This window comes from Pogoniulus pusillus, chromosome 16 (genome assembly GCF_015220805.1).
Source record: "Pogoniulus pusillus isolate bPogPus1 chromosome 16, bPogPus1.pri, whole genome shotgun sequence".
NCBI lineage: Eukaryota > Metazoa > Chordata > Aves > Piciformes > Lybiidae > Pogoniulus > Pogoniulus pusillus.
The window spans coordinates 3437468-3465455 of NC_087279.1; the positions used below are offsets into that span (position 1 = coordinate 3437468).

The window sequence follows — 27988 nt, forward strand, 5'->3', positions numbered from 1 at the left end:
CCCTGGGGGTGTTCAAGATAAGCCTGGATAAGGCACTTAGTGCCATGGTGTAGTTGACTGGCTAGGGCTGGGTGCTAGGTTGGACTGGATGATGTTGGAGGTCTCTTCCAACCTGGTTGATTCTATGATTCTATGAACCCAAATCCCTTGCTGGACAAAGTCATTTTGAGGTGGTTGGTCCCCACGTCCTGCAGCACCTCGCAGTGCAGAGCCTGCCATTGTTTCAGACAATTTTGCCTGAGCTGTGATTTTCCAACCCCCCCCCTTGAGAGCACACAGATAGGTTGACAGATCCATTTGCTGTGTAATATTGGCTCTGCAATGCTAATATTGGCTGTTGCCTGACATTTTGTATAACAACATTTATATAACCAAAGTTCCTGTAATTTCTAAGTTATCTGATGCACCAGGAAATTCAGCAGCAGCATTTCCATTTTCTTCACTTATCAACTTAAAGCTTATGATGAATCAAGCAATATCAGGGAAGATAAATTATGCTGCTGTTTATTTACAGTGTACAATCCCTCCAAGTCGATGCACCTCATGCAGGAATTGACCTTTGGAAGAACTACAGCAGCCCATTATTATTATTATTACTTTTAGCAGCAGTAAAATTGATGGGAATTGATGATGCCTGAAAAAAAAAAAACAACCACACAATTAGAGTGTCTTGATTAAAAACGGAGCACATTTCAACCAACTTTTTTTTCCCTCCCCCCTCCCCTTCTTCTTGTGATTATGACACACAAGTACTAACATTAATGGTATTTTTTTTTATATAATGAACCATAAAATTACAGTTGGCAGTCAAGAGCACTCTAGCAGATAAGTAAGGCAATTTCCCTCATCATTTTTCCCTTTGTTGTCAATCTTGTTGCATAGCCCATTGCCTTTTCAATGAGCTGTAATGTGAATATTCAAGATCTTGCTTTTCCCCAGTGTGTGTATATATATATATATATATATATATATATTCCAGCTGAAATAATTCAGTTTCATGCCACCCATTTTAATAGGTTTTATTAAGTAAACCTAATACTTTGAGGTTCTCAACCAGGGCTGGAATTTACCTGCACCTTGACAAGAAGAAGAAGAATGGCATTTAAATTGCACAGGTTTCCTGGGGAGCAGCAGAAGTGCTTATTGAGCTTGCTGTGCAAACATGCTTAAAAAAGTTAGGGGTTGATTTTTGCTCTAATACTGCCTTTCCTTACAGGAGGTTTTATGAAGTTTAGACATGTTTGAATACTTACTCTCATAAGGATGACAATCTAATTAAGTATCAGCTTAGAATGAACCTAGTTGTAAGAAGCATATAGCTGCTAGCTCTCAGATTCAAGTATTTTAGTAAGTGTTTACTCCAAGTTACTTCCAGTTGTCTGCCAATCTACAGCTCTGGATGCAAACCACTTGTTACTGTAGGATGAGATGTGTAAAAGAAGCCTTCTCCCTGGAGGTGCTTAAAAAACTCAGAGATGTAGTGCTGAGGAACATGGTTTAGCACAAGACTTATTTTAGAATCATAGAATCAACCAGGTTGGAAGAGACCTCCAAGCTCATCCAGCCCAACCTAGCACCCAGCCCTGTCCAGTCAACCAGACCATGGCACTAAGTGCCTCATCCAGGCTTTGCTTGAACAACTCCAGAGGCAGCAACTCCACCACCTCCCTGGGCAACCCATTCCAATGCCAATCACTCTCTCTGCCAACAACTTCCTCCTAACATCCAGCCTAGACCTCCCCTGGCACAACTTGAGGCTGTGTCCCCTTGTTCTGTTGCTGCTTGCCCAACCCCATCTGGCTACAACCTTCCTTCTCCAGGCTAAACAACCCCAGGTCCCTCAGCCTCTCCTCATAGGGTTTGTGTTCCAGGCCCCTCCCCAGCTTTGTCACCCCCCTCTGGACATGTTCCAGTATCTCAACATCTCTCTTGAATTGAGGAGCCCAGAACTGTACACAGTTCTCAAGTTGCAGTATGAGTACAGAGGAGGAATAACCTCCCTTGTCCTACTGGCCACATTGTTCCTGATCCAGGCCAAGGTTGGACTCAATCCTAAATGTTTTTTTTCCAAGGTGAGGCTTAATGGGGCCCTGGGTGGCCTGGTCCAGTGGGGATGTCCCTGCTGACTGCAGGGGGAGCTAGACTAGATGTCCTCTAGAAGTATCTTCCAGCCCAGACCGTTCTATGATAGGGTTTTATGATGCTATTAAATGTTTCATGGTCTTGCCTGTGTCTTAAATGGAACAATCTGGCAAGGAAAAAAAAAAAACAAATGAAAGAAAACATAATAAAATTAACAAGTTCTGTAGTCTGGAAAAAAAAAAAGGAAAGAAAAAAAAATATGTGAAGTGTTCTTGAGGGGAATTATCATCTCACTTCCCACTACATGTAAACAAGTGGCTATCAGATAATCACAGCTTTCTCCTGCCCCAGCAGCAGGGTGAAGTCTGGGCTCCACTGAAGACAAAAAGCTGGGGAGTGTGGCCTCCTCCACAGCTTGCAGTGCTTAGTGAGAAGGAGCCATCTCAAACTGAGTTTCAAAACATCACTTTTCTGTCCCTTTAGCAGAAGGAGCTGTTCGGAGTGCTTAACAATCAGGGAAAGAGATTATGTAGATAGCTCAGCCTTGATAAAGATCGACGCTGTCGTTACATTAAGTGCAGAGTCATGAGAAACTCATCTTCTGGACATGCCCAGACCTTGTGCCATCTGAAAGTCAGCCTGATTTCAGGCTGCTGTAAACTGCCAAAGGTTTCCTGCTTCTCACTCAGATCTCTCCTGATTATCTCACTCACCTTGCTTTATTATGTGCGCTTCGCCAAGGACAGGTGTTCTCTCTTCTTTATCTGAACAAGATGTCAAGCTGTTGGTGGGGGTTTGATGCAACACCCAGCAAGCCCTAAGAATAGCACCAGCACAAAAACACACCTAAAGAAAATCATGTTAACTCTCTCTCTCAGCGAGTTGCAACCACAGTTACAACAGGCTGCCCTGAAAGCAGCAAGCAGTAGCTCCGTGTTACAGTTCAGCGCTCAACCTCTCCGCCAAACGCAAGGCTCTGGCTCTGTTCTGAGAGCTGTTCCTGGCTTCACACCTATGCACAATACTTCATCAAAGTTTTAGGAGGTTACAGCTTTTCTTTTGCCCCACAGGATGTGAAGCAAAAAAAAAACAAAAAACAACAAACAATAAAACTACTGGTCACTGCCACTCAAGAAAAGCAAAAATCAAAGGCACCTTAGGATCATAGAATCAAGCAGGCTGGAGGAGACTTCCAAGCTCATCCAGTCCAACCTAGAACTCAGCCCTATCCAGTCAACCAGACCATGGCACTAAGTGCCTCATCCAGGCTTTGCTTCAACACCTCCAGGGACAGCAACTCCACCACCTCCCTGGGCAGCCCATTCCAATGCCAATCACTCTCTGTGTGAAGAATTTCCTCCTAACATCCAGCCTAGACCTCCCCTGGCACAACTTGAGACTGTGTCCCCTTGTTCTGTTGCTGGGTGTCTGGCAGAAGAGACCAACTCCCACCTGGCTACAGCCTCCCTTCAGGTAGTTGTAGGCAGCAATGAGCAGTGCCCTGAGCCTCCTCTGCTGCAGGCTGCACACCCCCAGCTCCCTCAGCCTCTCCTCACAGGGTTTGTGTTCCAGGCCCTTCATCAGCCTTGTTGCCCTTCTCTGGACACCTTCCAGCACCTCAACATCTCTCTAGAATTGAGAAGCCCAGAACTGGACACAGCACTCAAGGTGTAGCCTGACCAGTTTTGAGTACAGGGGAAGAAGAACCTCCCTTGTCCTGTTGGCCACACTGCTCCTGATCCAGGCCAGGATGCCATTGGCTCTCTTGGCCACCTGGGCACTGCTGCCTCATCTTCAGCTACTGTCTACCAGCACTTCCAGGTTCCTTTCTTCCTGGCTGCTTTCCAGCCACTCTGTCCCCAGCCTGTAGCACTGCTTGGGGTTGTTGTGGCCAAAGTGTAGAACCCTGCACTTGGCCTTGTTCAATCTCATCCCATTGGCCTCTGCCCACCCATCCAGCCTGGCCAGGTCCCTCTGCAGGGCTCTCCTACCTTCCAACAGCTCCACACTTGCTCCCAGCTTGGAATCATCTGCAAACTTACCAATGCAGGACTCAATCCCCTTGTCCAGATCATCAATAAAGATGTTGAACAGGACTGGACTGGATGATCGTGGAGGTCTCTTCCAACTTGGTTGATTCTATGATTCTATATCCTGCATAGGCTACTTCCAATTGCTCAGCAACAGGAAACTGCTGCTAATTTCAGTGGCTTATATTTCAAACATAGGCTGGTCTGTCCTGTGCAAGCTGTTATTAAGCCAGACTAAGCCTATAAAATAAGTCAGAGATGAGAATAGCAATTAAATTTTGTTATGAGCTATGAATCATGAGAGAATCACAGAATCATTATGGTTAGAAGGGATTTTTTTAGATCAAGAAGTCCAACCATTGGGGCCAGGTCACCACTAAACCATGTCCCTCAACACCATGTCTCCACACAGGATGAGAGATGTGTTTCTGATAGAAGTTGGTGAACAGGGGTCCAGTGTGAGAAAGAAAACAGTGCATGGCAGCTTTTGATACCTGTCCATATAACCTTCACATAAATGGTGGTGGCTACTCCTGGCTCAGAGAGCTCAGAGAGCTCAGAAAGAAATCCACAGCTGAGAAATGAAGAGTGTCAGCTCTGCAACGAGCTAATGTGGCAGAAGGTCAAGGTTGACAGATCAGCCCCAGCCTAATACCTTGAGCATGTCCACTGCAGCGTTCCTCTGTGCAAGATAAATGAAGAAACTGTCAGCCAGCTCCAGCCTAAACAATGGAACAATTTAAAGTGGAGGGAATCATAATCTGAAGCAATTTGCTCCATACTGTACAATCCTGATACAGAAAAATCTCAATTTCTCTCTATCAATTTGGGGTGTAAACAGGAGTTTCAACCAGAAACCTTGCAGCTGAATAAAAGTTACACTTCAAGGTATCCTTAATGATAAGATCCAAGTTCTACCCTCAGTGGTACAGCAGATATGAGAAAACAATTTTGGCTTGGTTGTGTAGCAGTAAATAAGATGCTGCCAGTCAAACTGTCCATTTGGAGGTAGGCAAGAGCAGGCAGCTGGAAAACACACTCATAGACTCATAGAATCAACCAGGTTGGAAGAGACCTCCAAGATCATCCACTCCAACCTATCCCCCAGCCCTATCCAGTCAACTAGAACATGGCACTAAGTGCCTCATCCAGGCTTTTCATGGGACATGGTGCTCAACAGCAAGTCAGAAGACTTCTCTGAAAGCCAATTAATGCACATTCCCTGGAGAGAGACTTGCAAATCCAATTTGCAATCTATTTCTAGAAGGAGGAGATGACCATTTAGCTCATAAGGGATCTCTCCATAGCAAAGCCTTCTCCTCTTTTGTCCTCCAAAGTAACCTATTGAAAGGAGAATGCAAGGATCATTATTTCCCATAGATTTGCTAATGCTGGGTCTTCCATCAAAGGCATCTTAAGGGTCTTCACTGTGAGCTACACAAGTAGAATGGCAGAGGGAAGGCCCTGCAAAAACCAGATCTGAATAAATAGGTTGTAACAGGTCTGATCCACTATATCAAAATGGGGAATTAACAGGTGACAAACCCACAAACTGGAAGAAATAGAAACAAAATTCTCACTGATGCACTTCACACTTCAGTTACAGCTTTCTATTTCTGCTCTTCCGTGGGTCCCTAAGCTTCAGATTTTCCCTCCCACTTTCCAGACTTTAATGAGTCTATTAAGACATTTGTGTAGCTCCAAAGAGAAGGTTATGCAAAGTCTGAAGTAAATTCAAATTGATTTTTTGAGTACAAGGGCCCTTTAACTACAGGCTGGGGACAGAGTGGCTGAGAGCAGCCAGGCAGAGAGGGAGCTGGGGGTACTGGTAGAGAGTAGGCTGAACATGAACCAGCAGTGTGCCCAGGTGGCCAAGAGAGCCAATGGCATCCTGGCCTGGATCAGAAACAGTGTGGCCAGTAGGACAAGGGAGATCTTCCTCTGTACTCAACACTGCTCAGGCCATACCTTGAGTGCTGTGTCCAATTCTGGGCTCCTCAATTCAAGAGAGATGTTGAGGGACTGGAAGGTGTCCAGAGAAGGGTGACAAAGCTGGTCAGGGGCCTGGAGCACAGCCCTGTGAGGAGAGGCTGAGGGAGCTGGGGGTGTGCAGCCTGCAGAAGAGGAGGCTCAGGGCAGAGCTCATTGCTGTCTGCAACTCTCTGAAGGGAGGCTGTAGCCAGGTGGGGTTGGGCTCTGCTGCCAGACAAAGCAGCAACAGAACAAGGGGACTCAGTCTCAAGTTGTGCCAGGGGAGGTCTAGGCTGGATGTTAGGAGGAAGTTGTTGGCAGAGAGAGTGATTGGCATTGGAATGGGCTGCCCAGGGAGGTGGTGGAGTTGCTGTCCCTGGAGATGTTGAAGCAAATCCTGGATGAGGCACTTAGTGCCATGGTCTGGTTCATTGGCCAGGGCTGGGTGCTAGATTAGGCTGGATGATCTTGGAGGTCTCTTCCAACTTGGTTGTTTCTGTGACTCTAACTTCCTCTTCCCAGCTCACAAAACTCACTCATCCTTCATCTCTGACCTCTTGCAGCCTAACTGATGTGGTTTTCAGGTGCAATTTCCATGCAGCTTTCCTAATGAAATATATCCTCCTAGAACTCCTCAAGAAAGCCACTTGAAGAGAGAGAAAAATCACTCACAAAACAACGTGACCTGAAGCCAAAAAAAAAAAGGAAGCTAAATAAAAAGAGCAAGACAAAGGAGACTGCTCTAAAATTAGTCTGTGTTTTTAAGACATGCCTCACAAAACGATTTTTAGGCTGTGGTGGTGTAAACTCACCCAAACTATTGACAGAATGATGACAGATGATTGACTCGCAAGGGGAAGGATCCAACCCGTGTGCATCATCTTTCTCTCACTGGAATTTGAGCCCTCTAAGGTTACAGAGAATGGTTTCTATAAACCTAAAAAAAAAAAAATAAGGAGAGAGGGAAAAAAAAAAGTATTATTTCTCAGAGGACACAATTGTAACAAGCTTTTCCTGATGGCAAAAATCCAATTATTGCAGTAAAGGTTCTGCTCAGTTATTTCTCACTGCGTGTCAAAGCAAGCTGTAAAACGAGGTGCACAGGAACTCTGCTGCTCTACCTTTACTGATACATAAACTTACTCCCTGGGGGTACTGATAGACAGTAAGCTGAAGATGAGCCAGCAGTGTGCCCAGGTGGCCAAGAGAGCCAATGGCATCCTGGCCTGCATCAGGAACAGTGTGGCCAGCAGGACAAGGGAGGTTATTCTGCCCCTGTACTCAGCACTGGTCAGGCCACAGCTTGAGTACTGTGTCCAGTTCTGGGCCCCTCAATTCAAGAAAGATGTTGAGGTGCTGGAACATGTCCAGAGAAGGGCAACGAAGCTGGTGAGGGGCCTGGAGCACAAATCCTATGAGGAGAGGTTGAGGGAGCTGGGGTTGTTTAGCCTGCAGAAGAGGAGGCTCAGGGGTGATCTTATTACTGTCTGTAGCCAGGTGGGGGGTGGCCTCTTCTCCCAGGCAACCAGCAATAGAACAAGGGGACACAGCCTCAAGTTGTGCCAGGGTAGGTACAGGCTGGATATTAGGAAGAAGTTCTTCACAGAGAGAGTGATTGGCATTGGAATGGGCTGCCCAGGGAGGTGGTGGAGGCACCGTCCCTGGGGGTCTTCAAGCAAAGCCTGGATGAGGCACTTAGTGCCATGGTCTGGTTGATTGGATAGGGCAGGGTGATAGGTTGGACTGGATGAGCTTGGAGGTCTCTTCCAACCTGGTTGATTCTATGATTCTATGATTCCCTGCCTTTTTTGTTGCTGTTAGTAAGACAACAGAGAGGGAAAAAACAGAAGGTTACTGTCATCAAGTGCTGGCTAAGAGTGTGATATATAGATTTGATTTGATTTGATTTGATTTTATTATTTTCCCCCCTGTATTCCTCAGGATCTGCACAGCAAAAGCTGAGCACAGATTGGATCAAATATCTATTTTTCTTTGCTGACAGAAATAAAGTTATCTTTGCCTCTATTGAATTCTTCCTCTTCTTAGATAGTTGTGTATGCTAAACTAAGTGCAAGGGCTTTTTCTATGTGCTTGGAAGAGGCAAAGCAAAAAGTCCACTCAAAACTAAAGGATAAAGCAATTATTCCTGGGTGTATCTTTGTGTGCCGAGGAATAGCAGCAGGGCTTGGGAGGAAAGCTCATTTTCCTTAAGGAAATCAAGTGCAGTAGGAATGAAGACCTTGGTGCAATGTCTACACTGGACCCTGCAGATGATTGATGTCACACTCCCCCCCTCGAGCTCAAAGAGAGGCAACCTCAGAAGCAGGAAGATCCCATTGCAACCTCAGAAACAGGAGGCTCCCATTGCAACCTCAGAAACAGGAGGCTCCCATTGCAACCTCAGAAACAGGAGGCTCCCATTGCAACCTCAGAAACAGGAGGCTCCCATTGCAACCTCAGAAACAGGAGGCTCCCATTGCAACCTCAGAAACAGGAGGCTCCCATTGCAACCTCAGAAACAGGAGGCTCCCATTGCAACCTCAGAAACAGGAGGATCCCATTGCAACCTCAGAACCAGGAGGATCCCATTGCAACCTCAGAACCAGGAGGATCCTATTGCAACCTCAGAACCAGGAGGATCCTATTGCAACCTCAGAAACAGGAGGATCCTATTGCAACCTCAGAAACAGGAGGATCCTATTTGCAACCTCAGAACCAGGAGGATCCAATTTCAGCCTCAGAACCTGGAGGATCCTATTTGCAACCTCAGAACCTGGAGGATCCCATTGCAACCTCAGAACCAGGAGGTTCCTATTTGCAGCCTCAGAACCAGGAGGTTCCTATTTGCAGCCTCAGAACCTGGAGGTTCCTATTTGCAGCCTCAGAACCTGGAGGATCCCATTGCAACCTCAGAACCAGGAGGATCCTATTTGCAGCCTCAGAACCAGGAGGTTCCTATTTGCAGCCTCTGAACCAGGAGGATCCTATTTGCATCCTCAGAACCAGGAGGTTCCTATTTGCAGCCTCAGAACCAGGAGGTTCCTATTTGCAGCCTCAGAAGCAGGAGGATCCTATTTGCATCCTCAGAACCAGGAGGTTCCTATTTGCAGCCTCAGAACCAGGAGGTTCCTATTTGCAGCCTCAGAAGCAGGAGGTTCCTATTTGCATCCTCAGAACCAGGAGGATCCTATTTGCAGCCTCAGAAGCAGGAGGATCCTATTTGCAACCTCAGAACCAGGAGGATCCTATTTGCAACCTCAGAACCTGGAGGATCCTATTTGCATCCTCAGAAGCAGGAGGTTCCTATTTGCAGCCTCAGAATCAGGAGGTTCCTATTTGCAACCTCAGAACCAGGAGGATCCTATTTGCAGCCTCAGAACCAGGAGGTTCCTATTTGCATCCTCAGAACCAGGAGGATCCTATTTGCAGCCTCAGAACCAGGAGGATCCTATTTGCAGCCTCATAACCAGAAGGATCCTTATCATAGAATAGAATCAACCAGGTTGGAAGAGACCTCCAAGATCATCCAGTCCAGCCTGTCACCCAGACCTATCCAATCAACTATACCATGGCACTAAGTGCCTCATCCAGACTTTACTTGGACACCTCCAGGGACAGTGACTCCACCACCTCCCTGGGCAGCCCATTCCAATGCCAATCACTCTCTCTGTCAACAACTGCCTCCTAACATCCAGCCTAGATCTCCCCTGGCACAACTTGAGGCTGTGTCCCCTTGTTCTGTTGCTGGTTGCCTGGCAGAAGAGACCAACTCCCACCTGGCTACAGCCTCCCAGGACCTATTTGACCATCTCCTCCATAGTTTCTTGACTTAATGTCATTAGTACAACAGCTATAAAATGCCTTTTTCCTTCCTTATTAGTTTTTCTTTTCTGTTTTTAGTTTTCCTTTCAGATGCTATGGGAAGAAATCATTTCAAAAGTCGCTCCCTGGTCTCGTCTGCCTGGCAAGCAGCAACAGAACGAGGGGACACAGTCTCAAGTTGTGCCAGGGGAGGTCTAGCTTTTCTCTTTTGAGCCATCCATTCAGTAAACTTTCACCTCCAGGAATAGGGATGATTTTTTTTTTTCCATTAAAAACTCTCCTATAGAAATGAAAAAACAACAACATGACAACAAAGAAGGCAAATCTCAGGAAACTCAGCAGGATGTGTTTGTTACAAAGCTCTTAGCAAGACTAATTACTAATCTTATTACTGGCTACAACTACCTGCAGGGAGGCTGTAGCCAGCTGGGGTTGGGCTCTTCTCCCAGGCAAGCAGCAACAGAACAAGGGGACACAGTCTCAAGTTGTGCCAGGCTGGATGTTAGGAGGGAGTTGTTGGAAGAGAGAGTGATTGGCATTGGAATGGGCTGCCCAGGGAGGTGGTGGAGTCGCTGTGCCTAGAGGTCTTCAAGACAAGCCTGGCTGAGGCACTTAGTGCCATGGTCTAGTTGACTGGCTAGGGCTGGGTGCTAGGTTGGACTGGATGATCTTGGAGGTCTCTTCCAACCTGCTTGATTCTATGATTCTATAACACATAAAAGCCAACAGAGATACAATTTGGAGGAGAGCAACACGTCTGAGACTGACTTCACACCACCTCCCTTTGCTCAACCTGAAAGGCTTTTAACAATGCTGTGACACCCAGGACAAGCTCCCATCGAACTGCTATTTATTTATTGACCCCAATCTTGTGACACAAGCCAGGGCTAGAAGGGGTTATTTGCCAGACACAAGGAAGGGCTTTGCCCGCCGGCTGCTGTCACACTCCTTAAGTCTATTTTCATTTATCTTAGGGAAAAATCTTGCCCAAGCAAAGGCTGCAGGGCTTGACTTGCAAAGTTTAGAGCAGGTTCATTCCTCAAATTAAAATTTTATAGGGCCCTGGCTGTCAGAGCAATTTCCAGACACGCCAGCTTCATCCCTTCTGCTGACACCAGATTGCCTCCAACCCTAGCACGGCCACTCTGATCCCTTGCTGCCGCTCAGGAGGGTTCTTCTGCCCTTGGATCTGGGGAAGCAGTACAGAAGCATGCAATGGTAGGGCTTGGAAGAGACCTCTGGAAGTCATTTAAATCCAACACTCTTGATCAGAGAAGGATCACCTAGAGGCAGGCTGCACAGGAATGTATCAAGGCAGGTCTTGAAAGTCTCCGGTGAAGGAGACTCCACAACCTCTCTGGGCAGCCTGCTCCAGGGCTCTGTCAACCTTCTACCAGAAACTTATGCCTCTGTTTACCTTCTCCTTCATCATCCCCCCCAAAGCTTTTGCCTTCCATTTGTGCCCTTCACTACAAGAAGTGCATTGGGTTGCTGGAGCATGCCCAGAGAAGGGAGACAAAGCAGGTGAAGGGGGTAGAGAGCAAGGCTGGGGAGCAGCAGCTGAGAGAACTGCGGGATGCTTAGTCTGGAGAAGAGGAGGCTGAGAGGAGACCTCATTGCTCTCTACATCTGCCTGAAAAGAGGTTGGAGATTGGTCTTATCTCCCTAGTATCTAGGAATAGGATAAGAGGAAACTGCCTCAAATTGTGCCAGGGAGGTTTAGGTTGGTGAAAGGCCTGAAATGCAAACCCTAAGAGGAGAGGCTGAGGGAGCTGGGGGTGTGCAGCCTGCAGAAGAGGAGACTCAGGGCAGACCTCATTGCTGTCTACAAGTACCTGAAAGGAGGTTGTAGCCAGGCAGGAGTTGGTCTCTTCTCCCAGGCAAGCATCAACAGAACAAGGGGACACAGCCTCAAGCTGTGCCAGGGGAGGTCTAGGCTGGATGTTAGGAGGAATTTGTTGGCAGAGAGAGTGATTGGCATTGGAATGGGCTGCCCAGGGAGGTGGTGGAGTCACCATCCCTGGAGGTGTTTAAGCAAAGCCTGGCTGAGGCACTCAGTGCCATGGTCTGGTTGATTGTCCAGGGCTGGGTGCTAGGTTGGGCTGGATGATCCTGGAGGTCTCTTCCAACCTGCTTGATTCTCTGATGGAGAATTTCTTCATTGAAAGAGTGCTCAGGCATTGAAATAGGCTGCCCAGGGAGGTGGTGGAATCATCACCTTGTGACTTGATGGCCTTAGAGGATTTCTCAAACTGCAACAATTCCATGACCACATCCAGTTTGCAGGAGTGCTTTATGCAGTTATGATTATAAGTGCTGCTCCTGCCAAGCCTCAGTCATGACTGCATTTATCAACCCACTGGATAACAGGTAGAAACAGGTTCCTAAATAAGGTTGTGAAGGCACAGCCTAAAATAACCACTTTAAGGATCACATCCTTTTGCAGGGAAAGAAAACCAAAGGAAGCAGGCAAATTTATCTGAAAGCAAACTATGGTGAATAAGCTTAACCCTGCAGACTATCCCAACAACCTGATTTTCATATTTAGGCTGCTTTAAATAGCCTGCAGACTATGTTGTATATCGATGGAATTGCAGCCTCTATTTATTTGCCTTCAGACATACAGAAACAACATAAAAAACCTCTTGAATTTGTGGAGGAGTCTGTAGCAAAACTTGCACATAACCATATCTGCAGCAGTGGTGTATAATGGACCAGTATAATATGGTGGGGAAAGTTGTCACTTGTTTGGCAATTAACACTGATATAGGAAGGGAAAGGAATGAGAGAATATTAACAGATTAATCTTGGGGGCTTTCAGACTGTGCTGAAGTAAGCTGACAGTTGAGTCAACTCCGTCTCCTGTTAGATCAGTGCCCTCTGCTGCTCGCTGCCTGCATTCAACCAGCAGCACTCCCATGCAGAATCACATGCCACACCTTGAGTGCTGTGTCCAGTTCTGGGCCCCTCAGTTCAAGAGAGATGTTGAGGTGCTGGAAGGTGTCCAGAGAAGGGCGACAAAGCTGCTGAGGGGCCTGGAACACAAACCCTATGAGGAGAGTCTGAGGGAGCTGGGGGTGTGCAGCCTGCAGAAGAGGAGGCTCAGGGCAGAGCTCATTGCTGGCTACAACTACCTGAAGGGAGGCTGTAGCCAGGTGAGGGTTGGGCTCTTCTGCCAGGCAACCAGCAAGAGAACAAGGGGACACAGTCTCAAGTTGTGCCAGGGGAGGTCTAGGCTGGATGTTGTTAGGAAGTTGTTGTCAGAGAGAGTGATTGGCATTGGAATGGGCTGCCCAGGGAGGTGGTGGAGTCACCATCCCTGGGGGTGTTCAGGAAAAGCCTGGATGAGGCACTTAGTGCCATGGTCTGGTTGACTGGCTAGGGCTGGGTGCTAGGTTGGACTGGATGATCCTGGAGGTCTCTTCCAACCTGGTTGATTCTATGAGTCTATGACTGTATGAACAGTGTCCCTTCCAGCCCTCCCCACGCTGGGATTCTGTGACTGCTGGGAAAGAGAACGCTTGCCCAGGTGTGTGCACTCATGCAGGGGATATATGGTTGCAAAACTACCACAAAATACTTTTATCTTCTTATTTCTCTGACAACTATGAGTAGCCAACATGAACTACAACTGAGGCTGCACATCAGTAAGCAGCCTGCAACATGTCCTTGGCTCTCCCAGAAGAAAAGAAAGTTGCTGCTGCTTCCCTCATATTTGGCTGAATCTTATTGGCACACATCAGCTGAAAACTCAGGCTAGAAAGAAAGAACTCAATGTAAATAGTATTGATAGACTCCAAAAACTGCTGTGTTCATTTCTTCCTATTCTTCATGGAGCAATGCATTCCTTCCTCCAGGCAGTACTTAAACTTAGACTGCTGTCAAGCTGCCCAGCTCAAGATTGGATTCTTCAAATTTTATCTTATTTTATGTTTTCTGGGTTTTGTTTTTTTTTTGGTTTTTTTTGGGAGCTGTTCTGCTTTCCTGCAGTTATCTTTCAGGTTTTTGAGCTGATAGAGACTTTATATTTTCCCTGTGTTACTTTGCATTTATGGCATTCACTCAACTGCAAGTAAAACCCCCACTCTGTGAGCATCCTTAAGAGAAAGAATATTCCAGCACTTAACTAGAAATATTCATTCTCTTAAGGATGCTCCAAAAAAAAACTCCTTTCCACCTGTATCTGCTGGGTGCAATGACAGCTGGCAAATATCTCAGCTTTTGGCCCCTTCTTAGCACTTTGCTTATTTGCTAAACAAGGATATCAAACTGATAATATGTGGAGAAGAAGGTATAGATATGAAACCCACACTGCATCTTCTCTCTTATTTCATTCAGCATAAAAAGTGCCATGGGCATTGAATCATAGAATCAATCAGGTTGGAAGAGACCTCTAAGATCATCTAATCCAATCTATCACTCATCCCTATCCAATCATAGAATCAACCAGGCTGGAAGAGACCTCCAAGATCATCCAGTCCAATCTATCACTCATCCCTATCCAATCACAGAATCAATCAGAATGGAAGAGACCTCTAAGATCATCTAATCCAATCTATCACTCATGCCTATCCAATCATAGAATCAACCAGGTTGGAAGAGACCTCTAAGATAATCCAGTCCAATCTATCACCCAGCCCTAACCAATCACAGAATCAATCAGAATGGAAGAGACCTCTAAGATAATCTAGTCCAATCTATCACTCATCCCTATCCAATCACAGAATCAACCAGGTTGGAAGAGACCTCTAAGATAATCTAGTCCAATCTATCACTTATCCCTATCCAATCACAGAATCAACCAGGTTGGAAGAGACCTCCAAAATCATCCAGTCCAACCTAGCACCCAGCCCTATCCAATCAACCAGACCATGGCACTAAGGTTCTCATCCAGGCTTTGCTTGAACACCTCCAGGGACAGTGACTCCACCACCATCCTGGGCAGCCCATTCCAATGGCAAATCACCCTCACTGTGAAGAACTCCCTCCTGTTTGTGGTTATTTGTGCATCTGTGGGTTTGGCTGTGATTGTTTTACTCATCTTAAGCATTTCCTTGCTCTTTGAGTAGCCAAGTGTCATGGCAGGAGCTGTTGGCAAGGAGAGGCAGCTCATCTCCATGTCCAGCTGCCACAAGGATGTCTAAGTCACTTCTATTTTGTAACACATTAAACATATTTCACTCCATCAGAATGGAGACAAAGTTTAGGAGCAATTCATCAAGCAGAGAAACTTCTGGGCTGAACTTCAGGATTAAAGATTGGAGAATGACTGAGTGGTGACCTTTAGAGGTCATCTAGTCCAACCCCCTGCAGTTAAGCAGGGATATCTGCAACTAGAGCAGATTGCTCAGAGCCCCAGACTCACTTGGAATGTTCCAAGGGACCTCTGTGGACAGCCTGGGACAGTGTTTCACCACCCTCAGTGTCAAATCACTTTTCTCCAGCCTGAATCTTCCTCTTTTGGTTCAAACCCTGTCCTCTTGTCCTGTCACAACAGGCCCTGCTCCAAAATCTGTCTCCATCTTTCTGATCAGACCCTTTAAGTACTGAAAGACCACAAGAATGTCTCCCTGGAGCCTTCTCTTCTCCAGGCTGAAGAACCCCCGCTCTTCCAGCCTGTTCTTACAGCAGAGGTAGCTATGTAGACCTGCTTTTATTTTCACCAAATATTGCTAGATTTTGCTGTTGTCTGTAGCTTCCTCTAGACAGCTGATGTTGAAGGTTAAATCCCTTCCTGCAAAGGCAAACCTGACACATTTTGGTTGTATTTCAGGTGGTTCGGGGTCGTTGCGGCGCAGGAGTCTGCAGCTATCTGAAGGGACATTGTGGAGAGGCTGCTGCTGGGCTCTGCTCACAGGTAACTGGGGACAGAAGAAGGGGGAATGGCCTCAGGCTGAGGCTGGGGAGGTTTAGATTGGACATTAGCATAAAGTTTTCCTGGGGAGAGTGGTCAGGGACTGGAATGAGCTGCTCAAGGAGCAACCCCACCTGGCTACAGCCTCCCTTCAGGGTGTTGTAGACAGCAATGAGGTCACCCCTGAGTCTCCTCTTCTCCAGGCTGAACAACCACAGCTCCCTCAGCCTCTCCTCATAGGCTTTGTGTTCCAGGCCCCTCACCAGCTTTGTTGCCCTTCTCTGGACACCTTCCAGCACCCCAACATCTCTCTTGAATTGAGGGGCCCAGATTACAATGGCCAAAGCAAGTCTGTTACATATTGGCTGCTGAATATCTTTAGTTGTCCCCCAAGATACTTTATAGCTAGAAAATGAAGAGGGTCAGCTCTCATTTTACCCACCAGCATTGCCACTTCCCAGCTCACCACTCCTGCACAGCATTTAGTTAGCAGTTTGCCACTGTTGTTCTCTCTCTGCTGTGAAAACCTGTGGCACATATTACAATGGGATGTTTATATTGCTCAGGAAGCAAGCAGAAAGAGAATCACTAACCCTTGGAGTGAGGAGTGGGAATGAATAGTTGACAACTTCTTTAGCTGTTGGTAATCATTTTAAACAGAGTGAAAAATGTGTGGGAAGGATGCTGGGATGCTGCAGCCAAGGACCTTGTCTCGGTGTGTGGTTGCACACAACATAACACATCCCCCAACCCACCTCCAGCATCTCACCACAACAGCAGCAGTAAAGTGACAGCTCCCCCCCCTGAAAATTAAAGTGCAGCTCAAAAGAACAGCAGGAAGCTTTGGACTTCTGGTGGTGACAGGACCACCCATGCTTGGGCTCTACATGCACTGGTTTGTTACCAGCAGGTAGAGACCTTCCAGAACCTGGAACCAAGCCACCAGTTCCCAAACAACATATCCAGAGCAGATGTTAGGAAAGCTCAGGAAAGCAGAAGAAAACAACCCCTTACCGTGCTTTTTTGTAGGACATGCTCATTTTCATCCTGCACTTCCATGCTAATTAAGCTCCTGGAGGTGCTGCTTCCTCCCAGATCCTTCCCCTCCCCTAAGTGAAATGTCAGGATTAGTGCTGATTCAGTGGCAAGCGTTGCTTTGGGGAGCTCACATTTAAACACAACAGTACTGCTGGCAAGGTACTGCTTGGCAGAAAGAGAGCAAAAAAGTTTGGCAACTCCAGGCCAGCACAGGGAGCAGATGTTCTTAATGCCAGCTTCCCTCCCATTGTGAAGCAGCAGCACCAGCACAGCAAGCAAGGAGAGCTCCATCAACCTCCAATGCAAGAGTTAGGCCATGAGCACATAAATTCTGCCACTTGTTAACAGAATTTGCTGACACTCTCCATGCTCTCTCTACAATTGTGTGCTGTGCAATCTCACTTGGCTTCCTAAGAGTAAGAAGAGCAAGCTCAGCCTGGGATTGCAAACACAGGAGAGGCTGAGGGAGCTGGGGTTGTTTAGCCTGGAGAAGAGGAGGCTCAGGGGTGACCTTGTTGCTGTCTACTACTCTTCTCCAGACTAGCCCCAGGTCCCTCAGCCTCTCCTCATCAGGCAGTGCTCCAGTCCCCTAATCATCCATGTAGCTCTCCACTGGACCCTCTCCAGCAGATCCCTGTCCCTCTTCAACTGGGGAGTCCAAACTGCATGCAGTATTCAAGATGAGGTTTCAGCAGGGCAGAGAAGGGGGAAAAGAGAACCTCTCTTGCTCTGCTGGACACACTCTTCCTAATGCACTCCAGGGTCCCATGGCCCTCTTGGCCACAAGGGCACATTGCTGTCCCATGGATGTTCTCCACCAGCACTCCCAGGTCCCTCTCCACAGGGCTGCTCTCCAGCAGTCACCTCCCACCCTGTCCTGGTGCAGTTTATTATTCCTCCCTAGGTGCAGGACTCTGCACTTGTCCTTGTTGAACCTTACCTGTCTCCTCTGTGCCCACCTCTGTCTGTCCAGGTCTCGCTGGGTGGCAGCACAGCCTGCAGCTGTATCAGCCAAGCCTCCCAGCTTGGTGTCATCAGCAAACTTGCTGAGCAGACTCTGTCTGTGCCCTCATCAGTGTCATTGATGAAGATATTGAGGAGCACTGTACCCAGTACTGATCCCAGAGGGACTCCACTGGTTACAGTTCTCCAGCTGGACCTAGCACCATTGATCACCACTCTTTGAACCCTATCTTGTAACCAGTTCCTAATTCACTTCACTGCCTGCCCTTCCATCCCACACTTCCTGAGCTTGCTCAGTAGGATATCATGGGAGACTGTGTCAAAGGCCTTGCTAAGATGAAGGCAGACTACATCCACTGCTAAGATGAAGGCAGACTACATCCACTGCTCTCCCTGAATCTACCCATTCAGCTATGCCATCATACGATGTGATCTAGTGGGTTTTGGAGTTGATGTCCTGAGCTGAGAAAATGCATGTGATATTATTCCTCATCCTCAAGATTGCTGTCTCAGTCTTGCACAGGCTTATTTTTCCTGGCTGCAGGCACTAGTGATGCAATTGCTCCCAACAGAGACACCCAGGAACGTGTCCCTGCTCCTCCTCCCATCTCAACCTGCTGCTTTTGCTAAATCATAAGGGTTAAACCCCAAACATAAACCCCGTGGTTTGGAGCTGACCTGGAAAGCAAGGTTTATGAAACATTTATTCACAGTTCTGACATCTGGAGGGAGATCCTTCATTTAGGTCATGAATTTTTCTGTTTGGAGCTGAGTTGATTGCTCACACTGTGATACTCCATCCTCTGCTCCCCTGCATCTGCTAGCCAACAACTAATTTCTCAACCAGGGGAAGCTGACCCTTAAGAAGCCTTGGAAAGTAGTCTGCTTCTGTTTCTTATTTGAAGCAGCAGGACACAAGACTGCTCACAAGAAGAGGAAATGTAAGAAATGACTGTTTGAAGGGTGAGAAGCTATGATGAGGGAAAGAAAATCTTGCATATGTATGAGTGAAACGAGAATGTGTCCTCTTGAAGCTTGCAGTCAGAGGAAGCTGAAGTGAATTAATCAATCATCAGATAATTGATAGGGGGGAAAAAATCATATTTTGGCAAGTAGCTTGCAGAAGAAGTAGATGGAGAGCTAGGCATAACAGTCGACTTTCTACAAGCAATTAAGGACAAAGCTGATTTAAGTGGAGGGAGGTGATTCTCCCCCTCTGCTCCACTCTGCTGAGACCCCACCCGGAGTACTGCATCCAGTTCTGAAGCCCCTATGACAAGAGGGGATGCTGGAGTGCCAGGAGGATGCTCAGAGGGCTGCAGCAGCTCTGCTGTGAGCACAGACTGAAAGAGTTGGGGCTGTGCAGGCTGGAGAAGAGGAAGCTCCCAGGTGACTTTCTTGTGGCCTTCCAGGATCTGAAGGGGGCTACAAAAAAGCTGGGGGGGAACTTTTTATGCTCTCAGGGAGTGCCAGGACTGGGGGCAATGGAGCAAAGCTGGAGAGATTCAGCCTGGACATAAGGAGGAAGTTGTTGAGTATGAGAGTGGTGAGAGGCTGGACTGGGTTGCCCAGGGAGGTGGTTGAGGCCCCATGGCTGGAGGTGTTTAAGGCCAGGCTGGCTGAGGCTGTGGGCAGCTCTAGGGTAGGGTGTCCCTGGGCATGGCAGGGGGTTGGAACTGGCTGATCCTTATGGTCCCTTCCAACCCTGACTGGTTCTATGATTCTATGACCTAATATTAACTTTCACAATTGGCTTGAAAAATGTGAAAATCACTCTTCTATGGTTCTAAGTCCCCATAGCAACATCCTAATCAATACAAATAAAGATGCTGTTTGCTCAGCTTTTATACCTAAGGATGATAAAAGTAGAGGTCATGGACTCGACATCTTGCGGTCAGTGTCATTCCAAGCCACTTGCTCTACCTTCTTCAGCAGGCACCACACTCTCAACCCCCCACAAATCAGAAAACTGGAAGAATATTTGCAAAGGAAAGGCTGAAAACTGCCAAAGAAGTCAAAATCCATACACTTCTCCCTATTACTGCACTTCCCAAGACAGAATCCCCTGAAGGAAGAGACTGTGAGCAACCAGGAGCTGTTTCTCTCCCTGGCAGAGAATGGATTGACAGATTCTGTGTTTATTTTTATACCCCCCTAACTAGCATCATTAGTCACCCATCATCCATATATCCAGCCAAAAATGAGAGTGCATGAAGCCACAGAGCCTCCAGAGAAAGCAATTACAATATTAATTTCCAATAAATGACATCTGGGGGAGGGGGAAAGAAGTAAAAAAGAAACGAGATAAACCCAGCTGGGTTAAGGAGTTCAGCTCTCTTCACACCTTGCTGATGAAAACTACTTCACAAACACTGGAAGACACCAATCAGCAACAGAACCTAGAAATGAGCTCCCTGGTAGATGCTACCAAGAGCATGATCCATGCAGGAATACATTTCAGCCATTATGAGTGTGCAAGGGGATTGAGTCCAGCATCAGTAAGTTTGCAGATGACACCAAGCCAGGAGCAGGTGTGGAGCTGATGGAAGGTAGGAGAGCCCTGCAGAGGGACCTGGCCAGGCTGGATGGGTGGGCAGAGGCCAATGGGATGAGATTGAACAAGGCCAAGGGCAGGGTTCTGCACTTTGGCCACAACAACCCCAAGCAGCACTACAGGCTGGGGCCAGAGTGGCTGAGAGCAGCCAGGCAGAGAGGGAGCTGGGGGTGCTGGCAGAGAGGAGCTGAAGATGAGGCAGCAGTGCCCAGGTTGGCAGCAGAGCCAATGGCATCCTGGGCTGGCTCAGGAGCAGTGTGGGCAGCAGGACAAGGGAGGTTCTTCTGCCCCTGTGCTCAGCACTGCTCAGGCCACCCCTGGGGTGCTGTGTCCAGTTCTGGGCTCCTCAATTCAAGAGAGATGTTGAGGTGCTGGAAGGTGTCCAGAGAAGGGCAGCAAAGCTGGGGAGGGGCCTGGAAGACAAACCCTATAAGGAGAGGCTGAGGGAGCTGGGGGTGTGCAGCCTGGAGAAGAGGAGGTTCAGGGCAGACCTCATTGTTGTCTGCAACTACCTGAAGAGAGGAGATTGAAACTGAATGTTAGGAAGAAGTTCTTTGCAGTGATGGTGGAGATACAGTGGCACAGGTTGTCTAGGGAGATTGTGGAGCACAGAATCACCCAATGTGATCAAAGACCAAAGATCACATTCAGTGCTTCTGTGACCCACAGCCTCCCTGGAGGTGTTCAAGGCCAGGATGGATGAGGCCTTGAGTGACCTGTTCTAGTGGAAGATGTCCCTGCCTATATCAGTGGGTTGGAACTGGCTGAGCTTTGGGGTCCTTTCCAATCTAAACCATTCCATGAGCAAGAACTTCACTGTAAGGGTCACAGAGCATTGGAACAGGGTCCCCAGAAGGGTTGTGGACTTTCAAGACCCATCTGAATTCATTCCTGTGTGACCTGGGCTACATTCTATGGCCCTGCTCTGGCAGGGGGGGTTGGACTCGATGATCTATGGAGGTCCCTTCCAACCCCTATCATCCTGTGATGGAAAGTGGCAACAATGCTAGAATAGCATTAAAAAACAACTACTGAGTGGCAAGGGTTGTTTGGAAAACACTTCAAGGGACTTCCCATTTCAAACCAGCCTCTTGGATCACCACAGCCCATTTAGAAACTGTCTTCAAAAGGAAAAACAGAGCCAAAATAGACCCCACCCCAAGCAGCTTCCTTAACTTCTAAATAGCACTAGTTTGTCATGGCACACTTTTGTTCAGAGAGCTGCAGATGCCTGCCTGCCTCTAAGTCATGGACTGAAGAGAACCTTGTTGAACAAAGCACCTGGGGCAACATGAAGATGGGAACCTTTCAGGGTGAGAAGGTTCAGTACTCCTGCCCCTAAGTGATGGGCAGAAGAGCACCTTGTTGAACAAAGCATTTGGGGCAACATGCAGCTGGGAGCCTCTCAGAGTGAGAGGGTTCAGTGTTCCTGCCTCTAAGTGATGGGCTGAACATGCAGCAGGGAGCCTTTCAGAGTGAGAGGGTTCAGTATGCCTACCTCTAAGTGATGGGCTGACCATGCAGCTGGAAGCCTTTCAGAGTGAGAGGGTTCAGTAAGTCTGCCTCTAAGTGATGGGCTGAACATGCAGCTGGGAGCCTTTCAGAGTGAGAGGGTTCAGTATTCCTGCCTCTGATGGGCTGAAGAGCACCTTGTGGAACAAAGCATCAGGGGCAACATGCAGCTGGGAGCCTTTTAGAGTGAGAGGGTTCAGTGTTCCTGCCTCTAAGTGATGGGTTGAACATGCAGCTGGGAGCCTTTCAGAGTGAGAGGGTTCAGTATATCTGCCTCTAAGTGATGGGCTGAACATGCAGCAGGGAGCCTTTCAGAGTGAGAGGGTTCAGTATATCTGCCTCTAAGTGATGGGCTGAACATGCAGCTGGGAGCCTTTCAGAGTGAGAGGGTTCAGTATTCCTGCCTCTGATGGGCTGAAGAGCACCTTGTGGAACAAAGCATCAGGGGCAACATGCAGCTGGGAGCCTTTCAGAGTGAGAAGGTTCAGTATGTCTGCCCCTAAGTGATGGGCAGAAGAGCACCTTGTTGAACAAAGCATCTGGGGCAACATGCAGCTGGGAGCCTCTCAGAGTGAGAGGGTTCAGTATGCCTGCCTCTAAGTGATGGGCTGAACATGCAGCTGGAAGCCTTTCAGAGTGAGAGGGTTCAGTAGGAGCTGTCTGGTACTTACTCTTGGCAAATAACTGCCAGTGCTGCTTCACTCCCTGCCTTTGTCATAGGGTATCAACCAAATGAAGATATAAATGTAAGGAGGCAAATAGGAGTGGCAGCCTATTTCTTCAAGTTCTGCCTTCAGATCTGCCAGATTCAAGTTCCTGACCCCAATTAATCAGCTTCATCCCCGTTCTCCAACCTAGGAAATGGATGGTTAGAAGGGACTAGCACATGTTTTGGGTTTCAGTTCGTTAAATCCTTGATTGTGCAACACCTTTGAAGAGATCCTGCCCTGTAAAACTCCTACAAAGCTCTGGTTTGGGTTGTTTGGAAGCATCTTATTAAATGCTTTCTCCAAAGAACCATTCCAACCTTTTGAGAATCAGCATGCCACCAAAATGAATTATTCATGCAAGGCTCTGCAAGATGGGCAAGTTTCCTGCCAAGACTTGCACAGTGAGGGGTGTTATAAAGCTGAAATTGGAATGCAGAGAGAAGTGATGGAAAAGATTTCTAAGATCATCTCTGTTGGAAAAAAAAAAAAGTAAAAAAAAGAAAAGAGGAAACACAAACCACAACTTCAGATCTTTAAACTTAACTTCTTTGCAGTAGAAAGCCTTCTAAGTGTCCCCCTTCACATCCATTCCTTACTTCCCTGGCTTAAGATGGGCTCACACATAAATAGGTGCTTTGAAATTCCAGCTGCTGAGAGGTGTAGGCACAGCCTATGAGAATCAGAGCATGGCTTAGGCTGGAAGGGACCTTAAAGATCATAGAATCAAGCAGGTTGGAAAAGACCTCCAAGATCATCCAGTCCAACCTAGCACCCAGCCCTGGCCAGTCAACCAGACCATGGCACTAAGTGCCCCAGCCAGGCTTTGCTTCAACACCTCAGGGATGGTGACTCCACCACCTCCCTGGGCAGCCCATTCCAATGCCAATCACTCTCTCTGCCAACAACTTCCTAACAACATCCAGCCTAGACCTGCCCTGGCACAACTTGAGTCTGTGTCCCCTTGTTCTGTTGCTGCTTGCCTGGGAGAAGAGCCCAACCCCACCTGGCTACAGCCTCCCTTCAGGTAGTTGTAGCCAGCAATGAGCTCTGCCCTGAGCCTCCTCTTTTCCAGGCTGCACACCCCCAGCTCCCTCAGTCTCCTCCCTCATCCAGGGGAGATACAGGCTGGATGTTAGGAGGAAGTTGTTGGCAGAGAGAGTGATTGGCATTGGAATGGGCTGCCCAGGGAGGTAGTGGAGTCACCATCCCTGGAGGTGTTCAAGCAAAGCCTGGATGAGGCACTTAGTGCCATGGTCTGGTTGATTGGCCAGGGCTGGGTGCTAGGTTGGGCTGGCTGAGCTTGGAGCTCTCTTCCAACCTCTTGATTCTATGATTCTCATATTGTTCTGGTGGCATTTGCATGAAGGGAAGAACATGCCCTGTAAGCACAGAGGGTTGAGATGAGTGATTGCTGAGCACATTTGAATAATTAATTCCCCAAATAAGTGAAATCTATTTTAATTTCACCTTAGACAGCACTGCTGGCTCAGTGCAGGAAATTGTAAGCCCTCTTCTGTTGCCATACCAAATACTGACACTTTGGAAACATCACAAAAGCAGCAGGAACATAATGACAAATATATACAGTGCTGAGACTTCAGAGCTATCCAAAGTGCTCTTGAAGATCCTGCAGATAATCTTTAGGGAATAATCCCAACAGCTCTGTTGTATAAAGTTACATTAAATGACTGCACCTCATGCTGGGATGGAAAAGTCATGCCCAGAAATGCTGATCAGTTTGATTGGACATGGATTTGGTTCCAGCTCCTTGAAAGATCAGCTTAGGAATGAGAAATAAGCTAACTAAACCCACCAAAGTGCTCGTGGTTGGGTGTTTCAAACAGAAATGTAATGGAATTATTTATCTGTGAAGGAACTGCTAAGAGGATCGGAGAGAAAAATGCACTTGGAAACCTCTGTTTTCCCTGAACCAAGACAAGAAGTTGTTTTGTCCTGGATTTTGACTTCTCCAAAGTTTCTGTAAAGCCCTTTTACATCAGCATCCCCGTGGATAATGCCACAACACTGCTCTGCAAAGCCCTAACACATCTTTTGGCCAAGGAGGATGTCATGCACACAGAGCAGATGAGGTGGATGCTTCTTTCTGTGTTATCCCAGCTGCTTGCTGAAAGGGTTTGAAACTCACTCACAGTTTCCAAATGTAGACCCTCTTATCATTTGTAGATGGTATGACTCTTTTTGCTTCCTTCCTTCTTCCCAAGGGAGTTGATTTCATCTTGGGAAATTGTATACATATGGGGGAGCAGATTCTTTAGAGGGTCACAAGGTTTCAGGGGTTGGAAGGGACCCAAAGAGATCATCTGGTCCAACCCTCCTGCCACAGCAGGAGCATACAATCTAGCTCAGGTCACAGAGGAGTGTATTCAGATGAAGGAGACTCCATAACCTTTCTGGGGAGTCTGTGCCAGTGCTCTGGGACCCTTACAGGAAAGAAGTTGCCCCTTGTGTTGAGCTGGAACCTCCTGTGCTGCAGCTTCCATCCATTGCTGCTTGTCCTATCCCAGGGAGCAAGTGCCTGTCCCCCCACTCCTGACCCCCAGCCCTCAGATAGTTATAAACATTAAATCCTCTCAGTCTTCTCCAGCCTAAGCAGCCCCAGGTCCCTCAGCCTCTCCTCATCAGGCAGTGCTCCAGTCCCTTCATCATCCTCATAGCCCTGTTCTGGACACTCTCCAGCAGGTCCCTGTCCCTCTTCAACTGGGGAGCCCAAAACTGAAGGCAGTATTCAAGCTGAGCTCTCACCAGGGCACCACTGATCACCACTCTTTGGACTCTATCTTGTAACCAGTTCCTAATCCACCTCACTGCCTGCTCTTCCATCCCACACTTCCTGAGCTCACTCACTAGGATGCCTCAACTCTTTGCCAGAAGAAGTTCTCCTTCCAGAGCAGAGAGAAAGTACTTCTGGAGGAAAGTTAAGACATCTCATCAGTATCAGGTCTCCAGGGTATTTCTCTAGCACTGGAAAATTCATGGCCCTATTCCATGTTCAAAAGAAGGATCTCTGTGGCTGCAGCATTCCTGATGCATGTTCTCTCTTACAAGAAAAGCTACATTTCCTTACCCTTTCTTTGTATTTTGAGCAGAAAAAAGAAAAGAACTTAGAAACAAGACAGGCCAAGAGACTGACTTCATATATTACAGCAAGTCTTCTTCCTGCTCAATTCAAGAGAGATGCTGAGGTGCTGGAAGATGTCCAGAGAAGGGCAGCAAGGCTGGTGAGTGGCCTGGAGCACAAACCCTATGAGGAGAGGCTGAGGGAGCTGGGGGTGTGCAGCCTGCAGAAGAGGAGGCTCAGGGCAGAGCTCATTGCTGTCTGCAACTACCTGAAGGGAGGTTGTAGCCAGGTGGGGTTGGGCTCTTCTACCAGACAAGCAGCAAGAGAACAAGGGGACACAGCCTCAAGCTGTGCCAGGGGAGGTCTAGGCTGGATGTTAGGAGGAAGTTGTTGTCAGAGAGAGTGATTGGCATTGGAATGGGCTGCCCAGGGAGGTGGTGGAGTCACCATCCCTGGAGGTGTTGAAGCAAAGCCTGGCTGGGGCACTTAGTGCCATGGTCTGGTTGATTTGGCCAGGGCTGGGTGCTAGGTTGGGCTGGATGGTCTTTGAAGGTCTCTTCCAACCTGGTTGATTCTATGATACTCCAAAATATTACAACTTAAAGTTAAACTCAGCTGGTACTGAGGACATGTATCCTTTTCCCAGCACAAAACCTTTGGGTTTCTTTCAAGATCAAGTCACATAAGAAGAGATTATAAACACACTGCAAAGCTGCCCCAGCCTTAAAAATCTATCCTGCAAATACATCCTAAGGCTGTGTAAATAAGGTTACTACACAGAGCCCCACAGGTACCAGTATTATATGTACATAATAAAGCTGAAGAACTTATTCAATTCTCAGGTAGTTTATGAAGAAAGATGCTGCCAGATTCTCAAGGGCCAAATATTTCATTCAAAGGCACAGAGATATTATCATACTCTGAATAGAGTGAGTAGTTGGTTTGTACAGCATCTCATAAAAGGGTAATTTGCAGGCTGGAGGAGGAAAAAAGCAAAAGAAATGCTTTAAGGAACACAGGGAATATTTATGTAGCTACACAAATTACTTGGATGAGTGGGGTTGCCTTTGCTGAGTGATTTTAGGAAGTGAAATGGCTCCTGATGAAGTAACATTTGCCATCATTATTAGCACTTGCACTTAAAGGTGTTAAATCCTTGCCTTGGAGTTGGGCTCATGAACGTGCAATTATGATTAAAAGCAGTTCATCTTCTTGGCCTGTTAATTCATGCCAGCAACTGAGCCAAATTCCTCACAAAGTCTAGACAAACAAATAAAGCAGGAGCAAACTCAGGGGAACACAATAAATACAGGCACAGGGTAAGCACATCCTCGTTTTCATCCGAGGACACCATCACCTCTGCTACAAATCTGCATTTTTGGACCTCAAGTAGCCTGCTTCAGTTGTTGTTTGCTGTCTATCTGGAAAATAGAGTCACTTTCACACTCTTCAAGCCACTGACACAGTCTCAAGTTGTGCCAGGGGAGGTCTAGGCTGGATGTTTAGGAGGAAGTTGTTGGCAGAGAGAGTGATTGGCATTGGAATGGGCTGCCCAGGGAGGTGGTGGAGTTGCTGTCCCTGGAGGTATTGAGGAAAAGGCTGGATGAGGCACTTAGTGCCATGGTCTGGTTGATTGGCTGGGGCTGGGTGCTAGGTTGGAGTGGATGATCTTGGAGGTCCCTTCCAACCTGCTTGATTCTATGATTCAGTTGTGAAAATTAATGTTAGATATAGAATGGTAGAGTCAGATTGGAAGGGACCACAAGGATCATCTAGGTCCACTCCCCCCAGCCATGCCCAGGAACACCTCACACTAGATCAGGCTGTCCAGAACCTCATCCAGCCTGGCCTTAAACACCTCTAGAGATGAGGCTTTCACCAGCTCCCTGGGCAACCCCTTCCAGGCTCTCACCACCCTCATGCTGAACAACTTCCTAATATCCAGTCTGAGTCTACCCATTTTCCATTCCCCCAATCCTATCACTACCTGACATCCTAAAAACTCCCTCCCCAGCTTTTTTATAGGCCCTCTTCAGATACTGAAAGGTGACAATGAGGTCACCTGGGAGCCTTTTCCTCTCCATGACTGAACAACCCCAACTCCCTCAGTCTCTTCTCATAGCAGAGCAGCTCCAGCACTCTACTCATCCTCATGGCCCTTCTCTGGGCACCTTCCAGCACATCCATAGCCCTCTTGTAATAATGGCTCCAGAACTATATTATATATATTATAAAGATAGAGAATCCAGAATTATGTTACATATATAGCTATAATATTATATATATTATAAAGATAGGGAAGCCAAAATGACATTATATATAGTTGTAATACCATATAGATTATAAAGCTGGAGAAGCCAGAATTACATTATG

General features: G+C 47.4%; 1 long non-coding RNA gene across 3 annotated transcripts in view; it reads right to left on the reverse strand.

Annotated features, from left to right (window-relative positions):
* Positions 1-483: 483 nt before the first annotated feature.
* LOC135182191 (uncharacterized) overlaps positions 484-27988 on the reverse strand; it is a 50333-nt gene continuing 22828 nt past the window's right edge. For 2 of the 3 annotated variants that reach the window (XR_010305084.1, XR_010305082.1), the window contains exons 3-5: positions 6896-7020; positions 2796-2899; positions 484-634 (exon numbers count right to left, since the gene is read on the reverse strand). This is a non-coding gene — a long non-coding RNA (uncharacterized LOC135182191). Of the gene's footprint in view, positions 635-2795; positions 2900-6895; positions 7021-16773; positions 16869-27988 lie in introns of all 3 variants that reach the window. The other variant, XR_010305083.1, reaches the window with a different exon arrangement.